General features: G+C 51.3%; 1 pseudogene; it reads left to right on the top strand.

Annotated features, from left to right (window-relative positions):
* On the top strand, positions 1 to 26,895 carry LOC124092024 (ruvB-like 1; annotated as a pseudogene).
* Positions 26,896 to 27,391: the final 496 nt, after the last annotated feature.

The following is a 27,391-nucleotide window of genomic DNA, read 5'->3' as shown; positions in this document are numbered from 1 at the left end:
GGTGTCATAGTAGAGTTCATCAAAAGCAAGAAGATGGCAGGAAGAGCTGTGCTGTGGGCGGGACCTCTGGGGACTGGAAATGTCCTTGTGTTCTCATTGATTTCTGCTGCCCAAGAGGAGGATCCTCACTTGGATCCTCATGAAGCCAAATGGAATTTACATCTTAACTAGTCTTTGTTTAGCGACCTGGGTCACATGTTTGTTTAAGAAAGGAATCTGATCTCAAACTCATACTTCTAGAATGAAAATCATCCTGGCCAGAGGGTGGGGAAAGTCCTGAGAGGGGTCTGGTCATTGGGATGGTCCTTGAACTCTTTCAAGTCTCCTTTGCTTGGAAAATGCATCTCTTCTTTTCTTTTCTTTTCTTTTCTTTTCTTTCTTTCTTTTTTTCTTAAATCAGTGGTTGAACTTGGGGGCACTCAGCCACTGAGTCACTTCCCTTTTTTGTATTTTATTTAGATCCAGGGTCTCACTAAAGTTGCTGAGGGCCTTGCTAACTTGCTGAGGCTGGCCTCCAACTTGTGATCCTCCTGCCTCAGCCTCCTGAGCGGTAGGATTATAGGTGTGCACCACCGCACCCAGCTGAAAATCCGTTTCTGTTGGTCCAGGGCCTCATAAAAATTTGCGATGGGCTGTGGCTGTGGCTCAGTAGTAGAGTACTCACCTCGCACGTGTGGGACCCTGGGTTCGATTCTCAGCACCACATAAAAATAAATAAGTGAAATAAAGTTATTGTGTCCAACTACAACTAAAAAATAAATATCTAAAAAATTAAAAGAAAGATATTATGTCCATACACAATTAAAAAATATTTAAAAATCTTCTTTGGCACATTATTGGAGGGGTAAAAATGAGTCAACCAGTATTTTTTCGAATGCAAACTTCGCCCACCACTATTTTGGCTATGGGCTTGATTGACAAATAACAGAAAGGTGCTTTTGATCTTCAAGGGGCTTCTAGTGTTTTCTGGGCAGAGAAACAGGAAGTCTCCTGATGGCACAAAATGGCTCAGTTGAGTCTGAGCTTCAAACTGCTGACTGATTTTAAATGCTGGAATTGGGCAGAGGGTTTGATAATTCCCTTTCACAGTTGGGCTTTCCAGGGGACAAAACGGACACACAGTGGAGCTTGTTGGGATACAAGGGGATTGACCAGATCCTCAGGCTTCCCAGAACTCCTGGTCTGGGCATGGCTTGTTCTCTGGAAGGGCCTCTTGGCACAGGAGAGTTGGAGCCTGTGCTCTTGTATGTAAAGAAGTGGGCTCTTACCAGGTGTGGTGGCCCTTGCCTGTCATTTCAGTGACTCTGGATGCTGAGACAAAAGGATCACATGTTGGAGGTCAGCCTCAGCAGTTTTACCAGGCTCTAAGTGACTTAATGTGACCCTGTTCAAAAATAAACACCTTAAAGGTCTGGGCTGTGTCATGGTGGGTATTGATTGATCATCTGGGAGGTCTGGGGCAGGCTGACTTTTCAGAAGCAGAAACACAATCAGCTGTGAAATAAAAGCTTGAATTCTAATTTTGAAGTTGTACATGTGGATTTGCCAGGGTGTGTTGTGTTGGTGACTGATGGTGGATGAAGAAGTCCTGTGTCTGGGGGAAGGTTTTTGAGGCTGGAATGCCATACAGTGTGCAGTTACAGGAACATTTGCTATTCAAAGTCGTATTCCATTTTTTTTTAGGGGGGGCTTACTAAGAATTGAACCCCATGAATCGAACCCAGGAGCTCTCGAACCCTGAGCCCCATCCTCAGTTCTTTTTGCATTTTATTTAGAGACAGAGTCTCACTTAGTTGCTTAGGGCTTCAATTTTGCTGAGGCTGGCCTCCAACTCGTGATCCTCCTGCCTCAGCCTCTCTAGCCCCTGGGATGACAGGCCTGTGCCACAGCACCAGCATGATAGCTGTTTCCTTAAGTGCTGTTTTTCTCAGTGTTATTTGGTACTTTTGGTCTTCCAGTGTGGCTCTTAAGAAGTCTGATTTTCTGGGTTGGAATCTTTCTTTCTGGATGTTTTGGAGGTACATTTGTATAGGGCGCCCTCCCCTGATTTCCCTTTCTTGATGTCTACAGGGCTTTCTGAGTCTCACTGTTTGGTGTCTTAGTGTGGACACTCGCCAGCTCTGAATCCCTGAGCTGTGAGCTGTTCCTATTCTCTGTGTGCTCTTTCTGGAATTCCAGCTAGGTGAGATTAGCTCTGCATTGATTTTCAACCTGGGCTGGTTTTGCCCCCCAGAAGATATTAGCCAGTATCTGGAGAGTCATCTCTTGTGGTTTTCAAAACATGGTGGGGGGACTCTAGTGTTAGAGGCCAGCAATGCTGCCAAGCAACCTGCACTGCAAGGCTGTCCCCCAAAACAGAGGAAAGACTGAGAAATCCTTTTTTTTTAGGGGGGGCTACCAGGGATCTAACTCAGAGATGCTTAACCCCGAGCCCCATCCCCAGCCCTTTTTATATTTTATTTAGAGACAAGGACTCCCTGAGTTGCTTATGGCCTTGCTAAGTTGCTGAGGCTGGCCTCCAACTAGCCATCCTCCCACTTCAGCCTCCCAAGCTGCTGGGATGACAGGTGTGCACCCCCACACCCAGCTCTCAGTTTCTTAATCCATAAATTACAAGTTAGTGAGCTGGGATTGTGGCTCAGCAGTAGAGGGCTCACCTAGCATGAGCGGGACCCGGGTTGGATCCTCAGAACCACATAAAGATAAAGGCATTGTGTTGTATCCATCCATACCTAAATCAGTTATATTTGTTCAGTCACCTATAACAGTTCAATATTTATTGCTAAGGGGAGGAGTGCTTAACTTTATAATGGCTTGATTTTTGAGCATTTTTTAAGATTTATGTTCTTCCCCTAATTTAGGGCTGGAACAAAATTAAACTTGTTCCAAAGGAAAAAAAAAATTAAAAATAAATATAAATAATGCGACCCTGTTCAAAAATAGATAGAGGTCTGGGATGCATCTTCGTGGGTGTTGATTGATCAGCTGGGAGGCCTGATAATATTAAAATATTAAAAAAATACAAGTTAGACTTTCAAGATGACAAACTATGGGAAGATCAGTGAGATCTATATAGCTCCATAGGAAATGGTAGGTATATGTGCTTTTCTTCCATGAGTTTTTTTTTTTTTTTAATAATATATATTTTTTAGTTGTAGTTGGACACAATACCTTTTATTTATTTTTATGTGGTGCTGAGGGTGAAACCCAGGGCCCTGCACATGCTAGGTGATGATAGACCCAACCTGATCTTTTATTAAAATTGGGAGCCATATTGCCACAAAGCCATGAAAAGATAATTTTGGCTTTACTATAAATTACTGCAAATTCTGAACCTGCTTGGAATGCCTGCCCGTGCCTTGAACTCACCCATGCCTGGCTCCCTGACCAGAAAGCAGCCCTCTCTGAAACTTTAGTGACACCTCATAAATATTGGCCTTCCCTGGCCAGACAACGATCCTCTCTGAGGCTCTAATAGTCCTCATAAATTCTGATGTTGGGGCCAGCAAAAAAAAAAAAAATGTAAACTACCATTAGTGTGATGCTTGTCAGAGTTCTGTTATCTGTAACCCCCCTTTTGTGTAACTTTCTGGGATATAAAGCTGGGCTGTAGGAAAGGTGGGGTTGCTGTCTTGTTCCTGCCATTTTGGGGAGGGAGAGGCAGCCTGGCCCGTCAAAATAATAAGCTTGCTTTAATTTGATTTTAATTGGAGTCAGTGGTCTTTTCTTGCATCCTGGTCTAACAGTGAGTGCTCCAACACTGAGCCCCAGCCCCAGCCCCAGCCCAGCCCCTTCCATAAGCTTTTTAATTGGAGAAAGCTGGACAGAAATGGAGCCATTCTTAACCAAGTCTTGGTCCTATTTGAATGGAAGGGTAATGGTCACCCCTTCAGTATTAGGTGGAGGGAGGCAGGGATGCTGTTCAGTGGGACGTGGTCACTCTCTTTGACACTGGAAACTGAGAATGGGGAGTTGGGGACTGTGAAAGAACAGGGAAGAGACATTCTGGGTAGAAGGTGGACATGAAAACCAGGCACAGTGGCTCACACTTGTAAACCCAGCAACTCGGGAGGCTGAGGCAGGAGGATCTCAAGGTGGAGGCCAGCCTCAGCAGCTCAGTGAGACCCTATCTCTAAATAAAAAAAATGCTGGGCCTGGGGCTCAGTGGTGGAGCAGCTTCCTGGCACATACAAGCCTCTGGGTTTCATTCCCAGAACCATTAAAATAAAACAGGTGGGCAGAGCTGCCTGTGGCCTCCCCTGGGCCTCATGGTGTTGGAATTGCATCCCTCTGTCTTCTGTCCTAGACATTTTCCCTTTGCTATTAGAACACATGCTTTGGGCTTCCAAACTCAGGTGCCTAAGCATTCGGGCAGTGAGGTAAGCAATGTGACTGGCTCAAGCCCAAGGATGTGGTGCCCTGTCACTAAAAGAGGGCCACTGTGTCCAGATCAGGTTTCCCAAAAGAAACCAAATAGCTAGATTTCTACACGAAAGTTCCTAGGGTTCAAAAAATTGCAAGAGCTGGGCACAGTGGTGTAAGAGTAAAAGAAATTGAAGTTAAAGTGTAAAAGACCGGGTGTTGTAAAGTTTCTAAGCTGCAAAGCCTGAGTTAAAATGTAAAGGACCAGGTATTGTTAAGTTCCTATGCTACACCCAAAACCTGAAATTCCTGTAGCTGTTAAAACAATTCCCGGGACTGTCCAGTAGATAAATAACCTCGACCCTGTGCAGTTTGGCAAGTAGGCATTCAGGGCCCAAACTAATCAGTTTGAATGTACCCCCGCTTCCTGCCATACCTGTTCCCGCCAATGAATGTACTAATCATGTTCAAGAGTTGTTGTTCGATTTTCCCGTGCCTCATGATGATTTGCTCTGATGTATGCAAAGCCCCCACCCTCCCCAAAAAGTGTACTTAAGCACTTCTCAACCCCTTCTCGGGGCTCTGGGCCGTTCTCCCTTGTTGAGTGAGCCTGGAGCCCCAGCGCGCTGGATTGGATCCTCAATAAATCCCCTTTTGCTGTTGCATGAGCTGGTCTCTTGGAGGTCTCTTCCTCCAACGTTTGCCGGACCCTTACAGTGGCACATGCCTTTAATCCCAGTGGCTGGCTCGGGAGGCTGAGGCAGGAGAATAACAAGTTTGAGGCCAGCCTCAGTAAAAGTGAGGCCCTCAGAAACTCAGGGAGACCCTGTCTCTAAATAAAATACCCAATAGGGCTGGGGATGGGGCTCAGGGGTTGAGTGTCCCTGGGTTCAATTCCCCCCAAAAAAAGCCAAGTTTAAAGGCACATCTAAGACTACGTGGTCCCAACCAAACCATCCTGTGGGCAGCGAGTTGGCTCCTTGTAATCTAAACAGTATTTTAATTCACCAGGAGAAGTCATGCAGCATTAGTACTACTGTGTGCTCAAGACCGCACTGGAAAACAGAGAGAATATCAAAACTAGAACCAGCCTCTGCCCCATGGGCTAGTGGATTTTGCCCAACAGTGTTCGCTGATTGTCCCCCAGGTCGGCTGCTCAGAGGTGTCACCAAAAGGGCATTGAAAAGAAAATCTAAGAGGAACCTTCCCTGGGACAACTGAGACAGTTGGCCTTGTCTCAGCAGCTTGGGAGGCTGAGGCAAGAGGATCAAAAGTTGGAGGCCAGCCTCAGCAACTTAGTTAGGCCCTCAGCAACTCAGGAGGCTCTGTGTGGCCCGCACACCTGGGGTATGACCTCATTCTTGTTTTGAGATGAGGAAGGATAAAATGGCACTCAGAGGCCATGTCATTTCCCAGTCCTGGGCCCACTTGAGAGCATTTGCTTTCCATAACTTGTTATTTGATGAGATGTCTGTTCCATCTGGTTCTCTTTAGCATCTGCCAACCGAAGTTAGGGTACTGAGCATCAATTTATAGTTGACCATAGGGCACAGTCAGGGGGAGCTTGTGCAGACCAACCCACTCCTCCAGATTTGGCTTCATGTATCATCCACTGTTTGCTAGCCTTTTAACATAAAATGAAGGTCATGTAATAAAGCCTTCCTGATTTGTTAGTGTTATTTATTTATTTATTTATTTATTTATTTATTCATTTTGGTCCCAGGGATTGAACCCAGGGGCGCTTACCCCATGAGCCCTATCCCCAACCCTTTTATATTTTATTTAGAGACAAGGTCTCACTGAGTTGCTCAGGGCCTTGCTAACTGGCTAAGGCTGGCCTCCACCTTGACATCCTCCTGCTTCAGCCTCCTGAGACTCAGGGATCACAAGTGTGTGACACCATGTTCAGCCTCTTGAATAATTTTTTTTAATATTTATTTTTTAGTTATCAGTGGTACAACATCTTTGTTTGTATGTGGTGCTGAGGATCAAACCCGGGCTGCACGCATGACAGGCAAGCCTGCTACCACTTGAGCCACATCCCCAGCCCCTTGAAAAATTTTTTTATACATGGCTTTGAATTATGTTTTCAAGACTATAAAATGAAAACCTTTCCTTTCTTGCCTTGTAGACAGCCCTGGCCCTGGTGATTGCTCAGGAGCTGGGGAGTAAAGTGCCTTTCTGCCCCATGGTGGAGAGCAAAGTTTACTCCATGGAGATCAAGAAGACAGAGGTGCTGATGAAGTATTTCCACAGGGCCATCGGTGAGTGTCACGTCGGTGTGACAGATGGCTGTTGCTTCTCCAGTTATTTGAATCCTTTCATCTAAAAATGCTCGTGTTCTTTTGAGGCTGTTTGACAAGACAGTCAAGAGTAGCCAGCCATCCCAGCAGCTTGGGAGGCTGAGGTAGGAGGATCACAAGTTGGAGGCCAGCCTCAGCAATTTAGTGAGGCCCTGAGCAACTCAGCAAGACTCTGTCTCTAAATAAAAGATAAAAAGGGCTGGGGATGGGGCTCGGTGGTCAAGGGCCCCTGGGTTCCATCCCTGGTACCCAGATAAATAAATAATAAATAAATAAATAAATAAATAAATAAATAAATAAATAAATAAATAAAAAAGACTAAGAAGTCTACTTGGGGAGCTTTTGGTTTAATGCTGAAAGAAAGAAAATGCAGTGGGAGGGTGCAGCATTTGGAAGTGGAGAGATGTCATGGGACCCTCATTACCCCCCACAGCCATCTGATTTCCTGGTGGCTGGCACTCTGTCTTCCTGTGGTGCCTCTCTGGGGGACTGACTCTGCCTCTTGATCTTCCCCAGCAGGTCCCTGTAAGCACTCAACTATGGGGCGCTCTCGCTCTCTCTCTCTCTCTCTCTCTCGCTCTCGCTCTCGCTCTCGCTCTCGCTCTCGCTCTCGCTCTCCCTTTCTCTCTTTTGGGACTATGGCCTCTGAGCCATCCCCAGCCCCTGTGTGACAATAATGCTGAACTGAAGATTTCTAATTCTGAACTTCTGCCCCGAAGCTAAGCTTTGTGTCACATTGAACTTAGGCTTTTTATTTTTATATTTTAGTACCAGGGATTGGATTGAACCCAGGGGCATTTAACCCCTGAGCCCCATCTCCAGCTCTTTTTATATTTCTTTTAGAGACAGGGTCTCACAAAGTTAATGAGACTGGCCTCCAACTCTCAATCTTCCTGCCTCAGCCTCCTAAGCTTCTGAGATTATACGTGTATACAATCACACCTGGGTTTTACGTTTAAAATTTTTCTCTCTATTGTTTTTTCTTCATTTTTCTTTTTCTTTTCCCTTTTCATTTCCTATTTTTAAGGGTCTCACTATGTTTCCCAGGCAGACCTGGAACTCCTGGGTTTAAACCTTCCTCTTGCCTCAGTATGCTGAGTAATTATGGCTACAGATGTGTGCTATGGTGCCTGGCTTTCTTTTCCTTATTTAAACATGTGCCAGTGACTTTATTTAACTCATTAATTAAATATATGAACCATATTCCAATAGCTCAGGAGGCTGAGGCAGGAGGATAGCAAGTGGGAGGCCAGCCTCAGCAACTTAGCCAGACCCTGAACAACTCAGTGAGTCCTTGTCTCTAAATAAAATATAAAAGGGACTGGGGATGGGGCTCAGGGGTTTAGGGCCCCTGAGTTCCATTCCTGGTACCAAAAAGAACCAAAAAATTGTGACCAGTAAGATAGGACAACCTTTCAAATACCTGAACATTATTATTTTTAAGAACTTAAATTTAAAAAAAAAAAACAAAAACAAAAACACCATTTTTCTGGGCTGGAGCAGGGGCTCAGTGGTAGAGCACCCACCTAGCATGTGTAGGGCCCTGGGTTCAATCCTCAGCACCACATAAGAATAAAAATTAAAAAAAAATAAAGAAATTGTGTCCATCTACAACTTAAAAAAAAATTTAAAAACCCCATTTTTGTGAGACAAAAATCTGATAAAACTGGCCTTCACACAGTTGCTTCTGTTTCAATGGCTCAGCAGGAACTGAAATGCTTTAAAACTTGAAAAAGTAGAGGTCACCAGGCACATTTGATGGGAGTGGCCCCTGGGGTTGGGTGGTGGGGGACACAGCAGGTGCTTTTGATGGTAGCAGGTGAGAGAAATTTCTAGATCCTGCCACAGAATGAAAGGGCAAGCTGTAACCTCCCCTCAGACAGGAGCCTTCTGTCCCTGCACATTTGACTTCCTGAGAAGCTGCAGAGGGAGGGAGAGAAGGTCAGCTGTCCCCATGTATGCCACTCCCTTAATGTGATAAAGGACTCTGTCAGGGACTTAGAAACCCAAGCCAGTAGATAAAACCCATGTCCTTTGTGCTGTCGTGGCCAGAGACAGCGCCTGCAGCCCCTCTCTTGGCCACCAGCTGGGCCCATGGTCCACTGGGCCTTCCCCTGTCTTCTGGTCACCACCGAGAAACTTCTAGACAAATATAAGTGGCTGAAAGATGGGGATGCCTTCCTTCCCCTCCTGGAGAAATTTCATGTCACTGTCCCCTGACAGTAAGTATGGGCAGGCATTCCATTTGGAGGAATTTCCTCTTTGAAGAATAGAAAATGTTCTATTAAAAAATCAAAGTAGGCTTAAAAGCCCAGAATTTTCCAAGCTTGACAGAGTTTTCTGATACCTTCATGTTTTCTGGGAAATTTATTTTTTCTTTCTTTCTTTCTTTTTTTTTTTTTTTTTTTTTTTGTACCACGGATTTAACCCAGGGGCCCTCAAACCCTGAGCCCCATCCCCAGCCCTATTTTGCATTTTATTTAGAGTCAGAGTCTCCCTGAGTTGCTCAGGGCCTCAGTGTTGTGGAGGCTGGCCTCTAACCCATGATCCTCCAGCCTCAGCCTCTGAGCTGCTGGGACACGAGGTGTGCACAGCTGCTCTGGGCTTTTTTTGGGAAGTTTGTCTTGGGGTTTGGGAGCTGGGAATTTGGTTCATCAAACACAGAATGTGGCTTCTCTTTTGGGTGTTTTTTAAAAGCCCCATTTATAGGCTCTCAGGTAGATCACAGAGGAGAGCTGGCCTTTAGCTTCCTGTCTTGAGTGTTCTTGTCCTGTTGGGTTTTCTGGAGAAGAGAAGGCAAGGGATGGTGTGATAAGATAACACCCCCCTTGAACAGTGGGAAGTGGCCTGAGTGTCTGATCCTGTGGCCATGTCTCTGCCTTTGGGACATTTCCATATCAGCTCACAGGGAGCCCGATGGCCACCTGCCAGCAGAAGTCCTTTGTGGTCTCCCCATTTGTAAGGAGAGCAGTGGCTCTCAGCTCTCCTTTTTTTTTTTTTTTTTTTTTTTTGAGGTGGGGCACCAGGGATTGAACCCAGAGCACCTAACCACTGAGCCACCTCCCAGCCCTGTTTTGAATTTATTTGGAGACAGGGTCTCACTGAGTTGATCAGGGCCTCACTGAGTTGCTGAGGCTGGTCTCCAGCTCACCGTAATCCTGTCTTGGCCTCCCGAGCTGGGATGACAGGCATGGGCCACCGCTCCCTGTAGTGTTGCTCTCCACTCATGATGGTGTCTCTGGGTTGTACTGGAGGGTGACTTGTCAGTTCTTGTGCTGTGGCAGTTTGAGGTAAGAAGGTTGTTGGTGGGGAGGGGATGATGTGGAGAGAAGGATGGTCCCATTTCTCACTGTGTCCCCATTGGCAGTCCCTCCAAGGGCTGCGGATAAAGGAGGCCAAGGAGGTCTACGAGGGGGAGGTGACCAAGCTGACACCATGTGAGACTGAGAACCCCATGGGCGGCTATGGCAAGACCATCAGCCTCGTGATCATAGGGATCAAGACAGCCAAGAGCAACAAGCAGCTCAAGGGGAGTCCGTCCTGAGTCTTGTCCTCAGCACTGTGGCACTGGGCAGGTGGTGTGACCTCTGTGTCCCTTTTTCCTTGGCCTCTGCACTGCTGATGCCATATGGGACACTCAGGATAACACTGTGTAGTATAAAGGGACATAGAGGGCTTTGACATAGGTCCCTTCATGAGGTAGCTCTTTCTTTTCTCATTGCTCCTGGGAGTTGTGTGGTTAAGTCAAGAAATTGCTTCTGCCATCTCATCACACACATGATGACCATTGGCCAGCCATGCACAGTGGAGCACACCTGCCATCCCAGCCGCTCAGGAGGCTGAGGCAGGAGGATCACAAGGTGGAGGCCAGCCTCATCAACTTAGTCAGGGCCCTGAGCAGCTCAGGGAGAGCCTGTCTCTAAATAAGATAAAAAATGTGGCTCGGGATGGGGCTCAGGTGTAAGTCAACCCTCAGTTCAATTCCCAATACTGCCCCCTCACCTCCCCCAAAAGTCAAAGTGGACATAATTTTGTTTCTTTTTTCTTTCTTTTTCATAATGTTTTTACTCATCCACTGTTGTTATGATTGACTCACACTAGCTCTGTACCTGTCCCCTGCTACATAGATAGGTCCCCTGCTGCGGGCTTGGGGAGGTATTTTACCTGTGGCTCCTGGCAGTTGTGTGCCCGTGTGTGCAGGAACTGTGAATCTAATTTTCCCTGTTTTCCAGATCAAGGCCTCAGGCTCAGGAAGAGGCTCCACAGTCATCCTGCGTCCACTGCTGGCTGAGGGGCAGGGTGACTGCAAGTCCTGTGGTGCTCGGTGACCCCTGTGAGTCCTCTGAGCTCTCTGGGGCTCAGTTTTTCATATCTAGACCACTCTCCATCCACCATAGAATCTCTCCATCTTTCCCCCTTTTATAATTTTATGGTTCTTTGATTCTCTGAGGTAGTTTCTTGGTCACTGCTGTATGGAGATCATGAAAATATCACTTCCCCCAAGGGCTATTTTTCTGTTTTCCAACAGGGCCTTCATTGATAGACCCAACCTGATCTTTTCTTAAAATTGGGAGGCATATTGCCACAAAGCCATGAAAAGATAATTTCGGCTTTACTATAAATTACTGCAAATTCTGAAACTGCTTGGAAGGCCTGCCCGTGCCTTGAACTCACCCATGCCTGGCTCTCTGACCAGACAGCAGTCCTCTCTGAAACTTAGTGACACCTCACAAATATTGGCCTTCCCTGGCCAGACAACAACCCTCTCTGAGGCTCTAATGGTCCTCATAAATTCTGATGTTGGGGCCAGCAAAAAAAAAAAAAAATGTAAACTACCATTAGTGTGATGCTCGTCAGAGTTCCGTCATCTGTAACCCCCCTTTGTGTAACTTTCTGGGCTATAAAGCTGGGCTGTAGGAAAGGTGGGGTTGCTGTCTTGTTCCCGCGGTTTGGGGAGGGAAAGGCAGCCTGGCCGGTCAAAATAATAAGCTTGCTTTAATTAGATTTTAATTGGAGTCAGTGGTCTTTTCTTGCGTCCTGGTCTAACATTCATCTCAGGAGCTTGGCTCCGCAAACCTCTCTCTCTCTCTCTTTAATCCCTCATCACATCCTGTCCACCTGGATTAATGAGGTTCTGAGAAGGTGGCCCTTTCTCAGGAATGAAACCTTGAGCCAGTTCATCTGGAAAATCAACGGTATAAAAGTGCCTGAGAGGAAAAGAGAAAAATTGTCCTCTTTCACGTTGGAGAGAGGACACAGGAACACAGTGGAAACTTGAGCCATCCATCGGTCTGCTTTGACCAGCGTCTCAAAAAAAGAGCCTAATGGAGAAGAGTAAAATTGTCTTCCAAAACAAAGGTGACCTTCCAAGGGACCTCATTCCCATGAATGGCCACCTGCTGTCCCTCCCCCTGGCCTTTGGCCACCACATACCGACTTTGTCTCTAGATTGGCCTTTTGGGGGCCCCCTCCTGCCGAGGGAGCCCTGCAGTGGATGTTAGGCTGTGTCGTGCCCACCGCCATCCCCCTTTGAATCTGGACTCTGTCTGGGACAGAGCTCAGGTGTGTTTCCACAGGGTGGCTGTCTGTAGCAGCTGCTCTGGAAGCTTAGCCTCAGGACCTGTCTGCCAGCTGGGTCCTGCAGAGGCTGCTGTCCTTGCCCAGTGCACACCCCTGGGGAAGAGCAAGGCCCCATATAGCAGTATCACCCTGAGATGTATGTGCACAGCCCCGGGGGCTCAAACCCAGGGCCCTGGCCATAGTGAACTAGTGCTCTGCCACTGAGCTGTGCCCCAGCCCCAGGGCCTAGCTATGTGGTCTAGACTGGCCTCCACCTTGGTGATCCTCCTTCCTCAGCCTCCTGACCCAGACAGTTTGAGGGGATTCCAACTTTTGTTTCCCCTTCTGAGCTGGACTCCTCTGTGGGTGCTTTTGGGTACTGTCACATAGAGGAGGAGACCAAGGCCCAGAGAGCCGGAATCATGGGCCACGTCAAATGCAGCCTCAAATGGCTAAGCAGGAAGCTCTGGTGTCCCTAACCCAAGGGCTGGAGCTGTAGTTGTGCTCCTGGCAGGTGCCATGGGGCATGGCCATGGACATATGTCCCCTCTAAGGGCAGCTGGGTCACTGTGAGAATGCTCCTACCACTTTGCATCCCCTGAAGTCAAGGCAAAGAGGAGTAGTGGTGACCTTCTCTTGTCCCCTGCAGGCAGACACAGTCACCCTCAGGTTCACCTCCTGGTGTGCTAGCCCCCCAGTCCAGGCTCTTGTGTCCTGCCACATACCATCATACCCCCCACTCCTACTGTCACTGGCTACCTCAGGTGTCTGTCTGTCTATCTGTCTCTCTCTTGTGTTTAGTCCTGTGAACTGAACCCATAGTGCTTAAGCAGGGAGCCAGAAGCCTGCCCTTTTTATTTTGCTTTGTATTGTTTTGAGAGAGTCTCCCCTTGCTAAGTTGCTGAGGCTGGCCTCCAACTTGGTGATCCTCCTGCCTCAGCCTCCTGAGTCCCTGGGATGACAGGTGTGCACTGCTGTGCCTGGCCCCTCAGGTCTCTTACAGAAAGGTGCCTTCCCCCGGGGTCAGAAGGAACTGGAACATGCATCATGGTGGTCTGAGTCCCCCTTTGTCTGGTTTGGTTTGGTTTTTGCTGAACCCCAGCATTTTTGAAAGTCTTCAGAAGTGAGTGGAGGCCAGGGACGTCATCTACATGGAGGCCAACAGTGGGGCTGTGAAGGTATGCTCCCCAGAGACAGCTCCACTCCTGAGGGTCTGCCAGAGGGAGACCTGGGTGACCAGGATGTCACTTTGCTCAGCGGGGGTGGGTGGGGGAAGGTCAGCAGCTGTCCCTTTACCTAAGTCACCTTGGCTTTTCTCTGTCTTCCTCTCCTTGTGACTTCAGCAGGCAGAGTGTTCAAGACCCAAACCCTGTGGGGGACAGGGACCAGACAGCCTTCGTCCCTTCCTGCTGCACCAGGCTGAGTGTTCCATCTTTCCTTATCTCCCTGGTGTCCCTCCCTGAGTCCTGAGCCTGGGGAGAGCACCAGGTGGCTCCTCCTCTATCTGCTGCTGTGTCCCATGGTGGCTGCACCTCCCTGGTTCATGGATGAGTCTAAGGTCTCGTGTCACCCATAAATCACCACCTAGAAGAGCCTGGGCCCCCGGCTCCAGTGAGTCCCCTGGATGCTCCTTTATCAGGAGTGAAAAGAAAGGGGAGAGAATCTTCCAGAAAGTCTCAAGGGTTGCCCAGGCGGGTCTGTGAGCCCAGCGTGGCACCAGGCTGCGGGGATCAGGTGGAGGGCACCATTGGGGGCCCTCAGTGGGCAGCAGGGACCTTTCTGTCACTGAGTTCTGTGTGGTCCCGGTGCCCCATGGTCTGCTGGCAGAGGCAGGGCAGGTGCGACTCCTAGGCCACAGAGTTCACCCTGGAGGCCAAGGAGGACATGCCCTGCCCAAGGACAACATGCACAAGAAGAAGGAGGTCATCTAGGACGGGACATTGCATGACCTGGACGTGGCCCACACCAGGCACCAGGGACAGGCCCTGCTGGTCCAGAGCATGCCCAAGGCCCTGGGAACCAGTGGCCAGGGCTGTGCTGTCCTCCTGGCGGCCCTCTGGGAGGCTCAGCAATGAGCACAACATGAGTTTTGGCCCCTTTGTCCCAATGTCCAGATGCTGTCATGGCTGATCTCTGGGCATTGTCTGCCCCTGGCTGCCTGCCAGCCTGCTGGGGGCTGCTCTCCAACCCGGGCTGGGGGTTTCTGGTGGGAGCCTTCACAGGGCTTCAGACAGCCTCACGGAGGCTCTGGCCTTTGCAGAGCCCAAGCCCCGAGTCCTCCAGCTCCCAGCTGGCGCTGCTCTGGGCCCTGCTGGACAGAGAGTCAGGTTTGCTCTTCATCCTGATGGGGCCTCCTCCTCCCAACCAGGAACAGGCTTTCTGCTGGGAATCTGATTTTGCTTTTTGTCCCTTGGAGCTTTGCCTGGGAGAAGCCAGAGACTCTTGGGATTGGAGATTCTTCCTATCTGGCCGGAGGTTTTTTTTTTTGTTTGTTTGTTTGTTTTTGTACTGAAGCTTAAACCCCAGGGGTGCTTACACATGGAGCCAGGACCGCAGCCTTTTTTATATTTTATTTAGAGACAGGGTCTTGCTGAGTTGCTCAGGACCTCACTAAGTTTCTGTGGCTGGCCTCTAACTTGCAGTCCTCCTGTCTCAGCCTCCCAAATTTCCAGGATTTTTAAAGACACGTGCCACCACGCACGACTCTGCTTGATTCTTGCAGGTCAGGGGAAACCTTGATGGCATCCCTCTGAGTTCAGGAGCCCCTCAGCCTTTCCAGGGGAGCTGTGCTGGGCCTGTCCACCTCAGGATTCCAAGTTGAGTGACATCAGGGACCCGAAGGAGGCAGGAGGATGGGCTTTGGTAGCTGCCTTAGAAAGTCCTCTCCTACAGGGGCGACAAGACGTCCTGTCCATATGGGCAAGTTGATAAAGCCAAAGAAGACAGAGATCACAGGGAGGACACATGGCAAAGCCTGAGCCCGGAGCCGAGTTGAGGCCCTGTCTCTGACGTGCTCCTGGCTCTAAGCGCACCCCACTGAGCGGCTCTGAGTCTTCACTCCCTTTAGAAGCCGTGACCACACTGTGTGCCCTGGCCCCGCTGAGGCGAGCATCTGCTTCCTTTGAGGTCCCAGAAAGGTACCAATTTTGACACCAGGCAGTGGGTCTTCCTTGCTCCTTTGTGGACTTTTTTTTTTTTTTTTTTTTTTATGCTGGTGATTGAACTTGGGGGCCCTCGACCACTGAGCACCTTCCCAGCACTCTTATTTTTTATTTAGAGACAGGGCCTGGCTGAGTTGCTTAGGCCCTTGCTAGGTTGCTGAGGCTGGCCTCCAACTTGTGATCCTCCTGCCTCAGCCTCCCCAGCTGCTGGGATGACAGGCATGTGCCATTGTGCCTGGCTCTTCCCCAATTTTATGTCCTTCTCGGGCGCATTACCACTTTACTCCCTGAAAATATAAGTTCAACATGAATCCACTGTTGCCTTGAGGCTTTGCAGCAGCCTAAGCTCCTCCATGAGTTGCCAATAGCAGATCCTTCTCTGAAATTGGTTTTGACAGCCCTGCATCATGGCTCTGGGTGAGGACAGGCCTCAGATCCTGGTTCTTTGGGAACAGCTCCATCCTGATAACAGGGCGCCCTGGTTTGGAAGGTGAGGGCTAGGACCTGAGGTGGGTCTGCTGTTCTGCAGGGGCTGATGGTTCTGGGGCCGAGGCTGGGCCTGCTCTGACCCTTCTTGCTCAGGTTTCCTGGGGAGAGGATTCTAACTTCACTTGATGGAAAGTTCATTAACCTGAGCATTATCACACAGGGCTTGAAAAGAGCTCCTTGATTGAGTGCAGCAGAGGAGAATCTGTGTATGAAAACACATCTCCCTGGGGCTCCCAAGTGGAGTGTCTTGGCATCAGGCTTTGGGCTAGATGGGGCAGCTCCTGGACACTGCACCACATACAGCTCCACAGAAGGCTTTATGTGGCATTTGGGGGAAATGATGCCTGTTTTCTTTTTTTCTAGATGAGGGTACAGGGATTCAACTCAGTGGCTCTTGACCCCTGAGCCCTGTCCCCAGCCCTATTCTGTATTTTATTCAGAGACAGGGTCACAACTGAGTTGCTCAGGGCCTTACTAAGTTGCTGAGGCTGGCCTCCAATTTGCAATCCTCCTGCCTCAACCTCCCAGGCTGCTGGGGTTATATGCATGTGCCACAACACCTGGCATTCTTGTTTTCAAATGATGACACCAAACCTGGAATGGGTCCAGTATCCAGCCTGGGGTCAGAGAGCCAGTAGGAGAATCAGGCTGCAGGGTTGGGTCTGGAGGGAACTGAGGTGGGGAGAATAGAGCAGGTGACATTTTCCCCACTGGCTGGGACCCTGTCCGAGGCGAGATCAACAAGGTGGTGAACAAGTATATAAACCAGGGAGTGTCCGAGCTGGTCCTCAGCATGCTGTTCGTGGACGAGGTGCATATGCTGGACATCGAGGGCTTCACCCCCCTGTACCAAGCTCTGGAATCTTCCATCACCCCCATCGTGATTTTTGCCTCCAAAGGAGGCAATTGTGTTATCAGGTAGGTGCTGCCGGCTGTCCCTGCTCCCCAGGTCTGTCCCCACCCATGATGTCACAAGTCAGGATGGAATGAAGGGAGTGCATGTTACTCCTGGGAGGAGACATCAGGGGGACTGAAGGCTGCACCTGACCTGTCCCTGATGGGCAGGGTCTCCATGAGCTTCTGAGGCTCGACATTCCTCTGGGGAGCAAAGGCTTGAGGAGGTGGGGCCACTCTGGTGACCTGAGTATCAGCATCCTCACACTGGCTCCCAGAGGCCAGCAGAGCCTACTTCATCTTTAATGAGGACACTGAATGACATCACACCTTGTCCCTTGTCATAGGTGGGAACAGAGGTTTGTCTCTGAATTTCTTCTTCTTAGCTCCCTATGACAGCAGCATGCATCCCACATGTCACCTACAAGGGGTGTGATTTTCATTCCTTGGCTTACCCTGCTGTGGGGTGTCCCTGGTTGTGTTCCTATATGAACATGGGAAAGTGATGTCCATTCATCCCCCTGTCTCCCCCAGTCCCTCCCCTCCCGTCCCTTTGTCTCATCCAATGAAATTCTATTCTCTTCTCCCCTATTATGAGTCAGCATCTGCATGTCAGAGAGGACAATTAGCCTTTGTTTTTTGGAATTGGCTTACTTACTCAGAAGGATCCTCTCCAGCTCCATCCATTGACCTTCAAATGCCATCATTTCATTCTTCTTTATGGCTGAGTAATATTCCACTATGTATAGGGACCACAGTTTCTTTATTTGTCCATCTGCTGGGGGGCACCTAGGCTGGTTCTGTAGCTTGGCTACTGTGAGTTGAGCTGCTCTAAATACTGAGGAGAATGCAGGTCTCTCCAGGAACAAAACCAGTAAGGACAGTAAGACCTTTCTGGATACACAGTGGGGCCTCTGGCACTTGCCTGGCCTCAGCCTGCCTTTGAGTATAGCTGCTCCAGGCCGGGGGAGAGGGGGGTCTGGTGCAGAATAGCTTGGACACATCTTTAGCACAGTGGCCCTGCTATCTGCTCCACAGCTGGGGGACATTCCTCCCTGGGCCCCTGTGCTGGAGGCCTCCCGGCCTCCCCTCAGACCCAGCGGCTCAGTGGGCAGGTTGCGCCCTCAGGGTTTTCTGTCTTCCTGGTTCAACAGGAGCTGGGCCTGGGCCTGCTCAGTGCAGTTGGCAGGAGGGCCTCTTCCACCCCAGCAGCCGAGGGCCATGGAGACGAGTCCCTGAGAATGCATGCTGAGGTAGGAATTAGAAAAAAACCCTGTGGTCCAAGTGTCTCAGTACAGCTGCAGCCAGAAATGACCCCCCATTTGCCCAGACTGGCTGCTGAGTGACAGACAGTGGGAAATTCAGTGGCTCTCGATGAGAAGCACCATCTCAGGAGCTAGGGGACCAAAGCACCAGGCAACCCACGGGTCCCTGCCACTGGCTTCTCCCTTGCCCTTGGGATCTGAGCCAATGACCCAGGCTCATGGGCAGCATTGTGTGGTCCCCCCAAGTCCCCTGATGTGACTGAACAAGATCAGGGTGAAAGTGCCTACCGCAGCCTTAGGGACAGCTGGTGTCAGCCTGGCCAGCTGCTGGGGGAGCTCAGGGCACCCTGGGTGGCATTAGGAGCTGGGGGCCCTGCAGCCACCACCTGTTACTGTAGGAGTCCCTTCACTGGGTCCCCTTACTGGATCCCCTCACTGGGTCCCCCTCACTGGGTCCCCTCGCTGGGTCCCCTATCTGGGTCCTGCCTGGCTGGCCGAGGGCTCCACATGGATATATGGCCCCCCTGCTGGGGAGCCCTGCTCACAGCCCCCCCAGGATCCCTGGCCTGGCCAGAAGGTGTCTTCAGAGGGTGCTGCTCTGAGCCACAGAGAAAGCTCCAAGGGAAGGTGGCTCTTACCTGAGAATCTGCCTGTGGGGATGGAGCCACGTGGTCTCCAGAACAGGACTCTGGTACCTAGTCCCTGGGTTGTGGTTGAGCAGCCCTGAGGGACGTGGCTGCTGCCCCCCAACCCCAGGACCATGGGCTGTGACCTGGTGTCCAGGGAGTGCGCAGCCCAGAGGCAGGCTGGGCTGTGACCAAGCCTGGACTGGGCCAGGAGCCGGGGTTCTGGGCAAGATAGGGTTGGGGCAGGGGCTGAGGAGTATCTGGGACATGGGCACACTGTGGGCGACTCCTGACCTGCTGCCCACAGGCTGCTCCCAAGGGGACCTTCCAGCTCCCTGCCCTGCAGACCCACGTCTGACCCCGGGACTCATGAGGGTCAGGGAGAGAAGGGACAGTGTTGGCTGAGGGCTTCTTCTCCTGGCTTTCCACGTGGGCCCTCAGGGGCAGTGGGACGTGCTGAGAGCCCGTGGGACTGCCCTGACTTGGGGACCTGCCCAGTACAGAGCCAGCAATTGTCCGCCCCAGCAACACCTGGCTTCAAGGCCCACCCCCCACCCAATGCATTTAGAGACAGAGTCTCACTGAGCTGCTTATTTAGCACCTTGATTTTGCTGAGGCTGCCCTCCAGCTACGATCCTCCTGCCTCAGCCTCCCAAGCTGCTGAGATGACAGGGGTGGGCCTCTGCATCATCCAGTCTTATTAAAAAGTCTTAGGTGGTGAGTATGGATGGCAGTCTTGGCCTCCTCATTTCCTTCTGTGTGGGGCTAAGCAGGGAGCCCAGTGCCTCCCGTGCTAGGCCAGCTCCAGGCCATAGGCGTCAGGCCATAGGCAGTGATGTGGCCTGGTCTCAGTGGGAGCCTGTGGCTTGGTCCCAGGTGAGGCTTTGAAACAGCCTCTGGAGATGCAGCTCCTACACCCTGGAAAACTCCAGTAGCACTTAGTGTGTCTACAAAATTGCAAAACTGCCACCACAGTCTGTTTTAGAATGCTGCAACCCCCATCCCCGTTAGCTGTTCACAGCCCCTCTGCTGCTGTGTCCCATCCATCACCCCGACCTCAGGCAGTGGGAGGCTGCTTTCTGTCCCTTAGCCTTTTGTGGCTGTGGGTGGGGTGTGACTGACAGGCTTCACCCCTGTCCTCCAGGCCCTTGAATCCCCCGTGGTTGAGGAGCACCCACTGCATGGGGCCTTCACCAGCTCATGGATCTGTGCACTTGATGTTGGGTGGTTTGGCTGTCGGAGTGACGCTGCCACAGATGTGTGGGGACTGCAGTTTCTTTCTTTTGTGTCTGTGTGGAGGGGTGGAGCTGCTGTGTCACATGGCACCTCTGACCTTCCAAGGAACTGCCAGAAGGATGGCTTTATTGCCACACTTCTACCAGGAATGTCTGAGGGTCTTGGTTTTTCCACGTGCCACTTGACATCTGTTACTGTCCACTGTAGATGTCCTGGTGGGTGTGCGGTGGCCTCTCACTTGATTTGCATTTGCCAAGGACCAGCGAGACTGGATTTTTTGTGTTTTACTGGCTATTTGTATATCTTTGAAGAAATATCTCTTTGTATGTTTGGCCCTTTTTTATTCATGTTATCTTCTTATTATTGAATTGTAAGAGCTCTTTATATATTGTGGATACTAGACCTTTTCCATGTGTTTGATGTGTAAGTATCTTTTATTCTTTGAGGAGTCTTTTCAGTGTTTGAACAGGGTCTTTGACGTAAAGGAGTTCTGAATTTTGACTTAAAATTCCAGTTGATTGTGCTGGAGGTGTATGTGGCTCAGTGGAAGAGTGCTTGCCCAGCATGCCTGAGGCCCTGGGTTCCAGCACCAGCAACACATACATATACAAAAAACAAGAATTGCAGTTTATTTGCTTTTTGTGTGTGTGTGTTTTTGGCCTCATATTTAATACATCATTGTCCAGCCAGGAGCAGTGGCATACACCTGTAATTCCAGAGGCTCAGAAGGCTGAGGAGACTGAGGCAAGAGGATCATGAGTTGGAGGCCAGCATCAGCAAGGCCCTAAGCAACCCAGTGAGATCCTGTGTCTAAACAAAAATTAAAAAGGGCTGGATCTGGGGCTCCGTGGTGGAGCCTCCCAGCACCAAACAAAATCAACCAAATAGGGGTTCTCTGGGGCCACTTGAGGGTCAGTATATTACCTGTCCCTGGCTCTGCTTTCCTTGGGTCACCCCCTCACTCTCTGTGGCTGTCAGTGCCCCCTTCCCAGTTCCAAGTGTCCAGTGTCTTGTCTCAGACAAGCATAGGTGATGGGACTCTTCTTGGCCTTCACAGAGGCACCGAGGATATCCCCTCTCCCCACAGGATCCCCCTGGACCTGCTGGACTGCGGGATGATCACCCACACCCTGCTCTACTCACAGCAGGAGATGAAGCAGGTGTGCCCCTGCCGCTGTCCGCTCCCTCCTTCACTGCCAGCCCCTCACCACCCTGGGCAGCTCCTGTTACCCAGAGGCTCTGTCCCCTTATCTGCAGGGTGGGTTGGTTACAGGGACATTGTCCAGTGTCCCAGAGCCTCCGTTCCGCTGGGTCTTGCCTGTTCTCACTTTTAACCCCCTTTGGTTAAGTTTGAGGGAGAGAATAAAAAACAGGGACTGAACCAGGACCTTCGACTCGGAGCCTGTCTCCAGCCCTGTTCTGACTTTGATTCAGAGACAGGGTCTCACTAAGCTACTCAGGGCCTCACTTTTTCTGAGACTGGCTTTGAACTCATGATCCTCCTGCCCCGGCCTCCCAAGTGCTGGGATGACAGGCCTGTTCTCTGAGCCCAGCTGAAGGGCATTGCTGGGGCACCTTGTAGCAGTGGTGGCCTGCTTAGAGGGTTGCTTCCTGGGGTGCACGCTGTCCTGGTCACCTGGACCCCACCTTGCTGGTCTCGCAAGGCCTCTTCTGTGTGCAGGCCCCAGCATGCCCGGCCTCCCTGGATCCCTAGCTCTGTCCCTCTGGACAGTCAGTGGGCAGGCTTGGACTGTCCCAGCACCTCTCATGAAGGCTGCAGGGAGGACTGGGTGTCCCTGGTCCCTGCACCTCCACCCTTGTAGTGTTTTGATGGCTGTAATTGAAGCCAGGACTATTTGAGACCTTGTTTATGGAGCTACCAGAGTGACAAATCACTGTTGTGTATGAGGCTTGAAGCCCCAGTGATCTCGGCCACACCACACGCCACCTGATTACCTGGCCTTTAACACCTAGTCCCCGCGGGAACAGTGATAGGTGTCACCATGACAGATGACATGGCCCCACTGATGCCATGCAGGCTGCCAGATCCTGGGGACACTTTCTGATTTATTGGACTATCACGTTCACCTGGCAAATAAAAATGGCTCCTCTCGGTCCCAGGCTGTGGAAGGAGGCTGGAGCCTTGTGGGCCAGGGTGCAGGGACAGAGGGGGACACCAGGTACTATTTAGTCAGTGAGCCAGACACTGGCTGTGCAGGTGGCCCGGGTCCTCTGGAGGATACAGCCAGCCTCCTGCTCCCCAGTCCAGCAGCATGAGATGCTGCACAGAGTCATTTTAAAGCACTGTATATAAAGGGGACATTTGGGCCCTGTCACTTTTTTTTTTTTTTTGGTACAGGGATTGAACCCAGGGTCACTTAACCCCTGAGACCCCTCCCTAGCCATTTTTCTATTTTATTTGGAGACAGTGTCTCACTGAGTTGCTCAGGGTCTCGCTAAGTTGCAGAGGCTGGCCTCCACCCTGTGATCCTCCTGCCTCACCCTCCTAATGCTGAGATTATAAGCGTGTGCCACTGTGCCTTGGGTCTGGTCACTGTTGATCATGTTTTTTTCTCCTCTGAACGATAATTAAGATCCGAGCCCATATGGAGGGTATCGACATCAGTGAGGAGGCGCTCAACCACCTGGGGGAGACTGGCATCAGGACCACTCTGAGGTGAGGTGGTGGCCTCTTGGGCCCAGGAGGAGGCTGCCCAGGGCTTAGGCTGTCTCTGGTTTTCCAGGTGTGACAAGTCCTGGGACACTGTGGCCTAGACTGCTGAGTGGCTGAGGTGGCTTGTGAAAGTCAGATTGACAAGAGGGGTCCCCCTTGTCCTGAAGTTAACACTCCCTCTGCAGGAGGTCACTGATCCTGACACCATCCTCTGGGACAGGAGATGGACAGAGCCAGAGCCTGGGCTCCGTGGGGGCCTCGCCAGCTCAGCCCCTCCCCTGGGTCCTGGTTCCTGTCAAGATGCATGAGGACAGTGGGCTCTCAGACAAGGGAGGGTGTCCCCAACAGTCTGCGAGGCCTGTGACCCATTTCCTCACTCACCACATGTACCTGGGGTCCAGCTGAGCCTACAGCTTAAGCCACCTTGGCTGGGTAGTGGCTTCACTGACTTTTAACCTCTCTGAGCTGAAGACACACCCGGACCTTGATTTTGTTGATTTATTGTGCCATGGGGCTGAGGAGCAAATCCAGGGCCTCACAAGTGCTAGGCAGGCGCCCTACCACTGAGCCCCATCCTCAGCCCTTTTTCTGCACTTTATTTAGAGGCAAGGTCTTAATGAGTTGCTCAGGACCTCACTAAGTTTCTGAGGCTGGCCTCCAACTTGCTATCCTCCTGCCTCAGCCTCAAGAGCCCTTGGGAAGCCACTGTACAAGGCCTGGGGAATTTCTAGTCTAGGATGTGAGGACTAGCACTTATGTCATGCTGGTGGCCTCTCTGATGGGGCTATGACTGTGATGTTCCCAGTCATGGAAGCTCTGTCCTTTGCTGGCTCCACAACAACCAGCCAGAGCCTGGAGGGGGCCCAGCTGGCAGAGTCCTGCTGCCCTTGGACCTGCAGGGGACTTCCTCTGAGCCCGGCTTGACTGATGGCCCGACTGTCCACTGCAGGTCCTTGGTGAAGCTGCTGACCCCAGCCAACCTGCTGGCGAAGATCAGTGGGAAGAACAGCATCGAGCAGGAGCATGTGGAGGAGATCAAAGACCTTTTGTATGACACCAAATCCTCGGCTAAGATCCTGGCTGACCAGCAGGACAAGTCCATGAAGGAACCCATGTGGCAGTCCATGGGATACTGTGTCCCCCCTAGGGGAAGCGTGCATAGCCTAGGCCTGGCTTGCCCCTCACCTGTGAGGTCTGAAATGTTGTCTGTTATGTCTGAAGAGCATTTTTTAAATTATAACTTTTGGGATTGCTTTAGCGGAATCCTCCCTCCCCTGAGGTGTTTTTAAATAAAATCTTAAATGTTATTTGGACAACACCACCCCTCCACCTCCATCTCCCTCCCCCTCCCTCTTTTAAACTGGTTTTAGGGACAAGGAATAACTGGGATTAAACACAAGGACAATTTTATTCAGAGACAGGGTCTCGCTGAGCTGCTCAGGGCCTTGCTGGGTTGCAGAGGCTGGCCTCCAACCAGCGATCCTCCTGCCTCAGCCTCCCAAGCCACTGGGATGACAGGTGTGGACCACCATACCCAGCTGGCCATATCTTAATTATCTACTATTGTTATATATATTTCTTCCAACATGGCCTGGCTCGAGGCCAAAGGTGTGAGTTCTGGCCCCTGTCCCCAGAAAGGGTGCCTCTATGTCCCCCACTGTGTGCTGTTGGTATTTCTCTCAGGTCAGGCCCTGGGACAAGCTCACTGTGATGCAGGGGCCAGTGGGGCCAGTGTGAATCCCGAGATTTACCTCCACCTCTGCCCACCATCTCCTCATGCACTCGGTCCCATGTCCCCACACCTTGGCATCTGAGATCTTGCCCGTGTGGGGAACGCCTCCATGTGCTCATGCACACTGTGCTTGGCCTATTGGGGAGGAACCTTCTGGAATGGCCAGCTTTCAGGGGCTGCCCCCTCCCACTCATGCAGTGGCCCTCTAACTCTGAGATGGTCAGTGATGGGGATATGCTGAAGGGACCAGGAGCCAACAGAAGGCTCTCAATGGCCCAGATGGACCAGCCTGAGCAACCAGAGAGAGTTGTTCTGCATTGTCACCCAGTGCGCAGTGACTTTCCCGAGTCATGCTGATGTCACAGGAACTTGGTCAACAGGGGGCTGGGCTCAGCTACCTGCGGGTTCCAAGTCACTGAGGTAAATGTGCAGCCACTGGGCCCAGGACACTGCCCTCCACAGGTGGACAGGAGAGGAAGGGCCATGCTGGTCTGAAGCATCCCCTCGAGCCAGCCAGGAGTTGGCACTCAACGCCAACTGGACACATCCACAGCAAGCACATCTGCAGACACAAGGGCATGGTGGACTCCCCACACCTAGGGTACCAGTCAGGCCATGAGCTCAGCTGAGGGACATGAGCAGAGCAGCTTATGTGTCCTCCCCCAAACTGTTGAGGTCACCAAGAACAAGGGCCATTGAAGAAAAGGTCACAGCCCAGAGAAGCCTCTAGAGATGGGATACCAAGGCCCCTGGCTGGGATTTTAGAACAGAAAAAGGGGCATTAGGTAAAATGGAATATGGTGGTGCAGGTGGTGACTAGGTGCCAAATACAAAGGATGATGGGTGACACACAGGAATACACTGCTCTGCAAATCTAAAACTGTTCTAAAATTCTAAGTTCCCCCCTTGTGGCACTGGCCATTGAACCCAGGTCTCACATGGTTGTAAAAAATTCCAAGAAGCCGTGTGCAGTGGGGCCGGCCTGTCATCCCAGCAGCTTTGGAGGCTGAGGCAGGAGGATCACAATTGGAGGCCAGCCTGAACAATTTAGCTGGGCCCTAAGCAACTCAGCAAGACCCTGTCTCTAAATAGAATGTAAAATAGGGCTGAGAATATGGCTCAGAGGTTAAGTGACCCTGGGTTCAATCCCTGATACCCTCCCCAAAAAGATGGAAGCCGACTGGCCATGAGAGCCCAGAGCACCCTGGGCCACAGCACCTCCCTTGGTGCGTGGAACTGGCTTCACTTGAGTCCTGGGTATTTGGAGGTCGCTGCACATCTTCAGATTTGACTTCTAAGGGCAGGTTTCGCCCAGGCCCCTCATCTGACCCAGGCCCCAACCTTTCCCAGGAGCAGGCCAGAGGCCGCAGTGACAGCAGGCCCCAGCTGTGGGTTGAGACAGAGATGCCCTTGTGACCAGAGGGGTCTTCTCATTCCTGCTCCTCAGGTGTCAGCGAGGTGGTCCACTGGCTCTGGGCAGAGGTGGCCCTGGGTGGGCAGGTGGGGTGGCTGAAGGGCCTGATGACCAAATTCTTCTCCCAGAGGAAGTGTTGATGAGTGACGCATCGCTCAAGGTGGGCAGTGTCTCCATCCATTAGGGGCAGGACAAAGCCCGGGCGGGAGCAGAGGATTTGTCACATCTTGTTGCACTGACACGCCATCTAGCGGCCATGTCAGCACCCCCAATTTTTGCGCCGTTTCAGCTTGAGCCTGAAAAATGGTTGTGATGTTTATGTGAAGGGGACTGGTCCCTGGAAGTGGTTGAGGTTGTCACGGCTGGGCCCAGGCTCTTGGGTGCCTCCCAGCAAGGGATTTGGTGGCCCATCAATCCCAGCTTCCTGCCGGCTCCCAGGGGCCCCTGTGGGAGTGAGAACAGAGGAGAGGAAGGGCTTTTTTTTTGGCACAAGTACTGAACCCAGGGTCCCTTACCCACTGACCCCCCGTCCCCAGCCCTTTTTATATTTTACTTAGAGCCAGGGTCTCACTGAGTTGCTCAGGGCCTCTCTAAGTTGCTGAGGCTGGCCTCCAACTTTCAATCCTCCCTCCCCAGCCTCCAAAATGCTGAGATGAAAGGTATTTGCAATCCATCTGGGCTCCTTTCTGTTATTGAGCCGTCACTCTGCCCATGGGCAGATTGGCGCCTTAAGTGTCACGTGATTCATGGGAACACTGGTGGCAATGGTGAGGGATGTCATGGGACCCTGTGCAGGACGCAGGGGACGCAGGGCGGCTCTAGGCCTGGGGACATGCAGGGGGACCCCTAGAGCTCGGCACCCACGCGGTGCTCATCCAAGGTCCCAAGGGACTTCAGCAGGGGCGGGGGCGGGGGCTGGAGTGCAGTGACAACCAGGCAGGCTTCCCGACCCCACCCCTGCTTGCTCGAGACTCAGCCACCATCCTTGTCCCTTGTGGACCCCTTTCCCCATTGCCCCAGCCATTGGAGAACCCCAGATCCCAGCCGGGGTGGGATCCCCTACAACTACAGTAGTGTCAGGCTGAGCTTCAATCCAAGCCCCTGGCTGGCCATGAAGGAGCAGGAAGCAGCACTCCACGTGGGTGGGGACCCTGCCTCTTACAGGACCACCCTCCTCTAGGCCAAGTTCCTTGCACTGTGGGTACCATTATGAGAAGCCACACTTCTCCTTCCACAGGGAAATGCCCAGAAGGTGAACTCACTGGCCCTCTGTAGAGCCTCCCTGAGCTGCTTCTGAGCTGCCAGATGGGGCCTCTCCTGGGCTGGCCACTTGTCCCCTGCAAGTCTTCCTGTCTTGAGGATAGTGAAGGAAGGAATTGAAGTGTTTAGGACAAAGTTCCACCAAAAAGGTATTGGATATTCCCTGGAAATTCAAATGTGGCTGGGCCTCCTAGTTTTATCTACTAAATTCAGCAACCATTACTGTAGCTGGGTCTTCATATATATGTCCCTACTAGCATATTGGCACATTGTTCTCTTTCTATTCTTTATTTTGAAAAATGTCACCCATCAAAGTTGAAATAGCACCATGAACCCCTGAGTTCCCTTCATAGGATCCCAGGGTTGTTCATGTTCTGCAAAATCTCTCTTTCTCTCCCCTTTTCTCTCTGCATACC

This window comes from Marmota monax, unplaced genomic scaffold, assembly GCF_021218885.2.
Source record: "Marmota monax isolate L192 unplaced genomic scaffold, Marmota_monax_Labrador192_F-V1.1 WCK01_AAM20220418_F8-fsc00508, whole genome shotgun sequence".
In the NCBI taxonomy this organism is placed as follows: Eukaryota; Metazoa; Chordata; class Mammalia; order Rodentia; family Sciuridae; genus Marmota; species Marmota monax.
The sequence above is the reverse complement of the archived record's forward strand: the minus strand, read 5'-3'. Positions and strand labels throughout refer to the sequence as shown.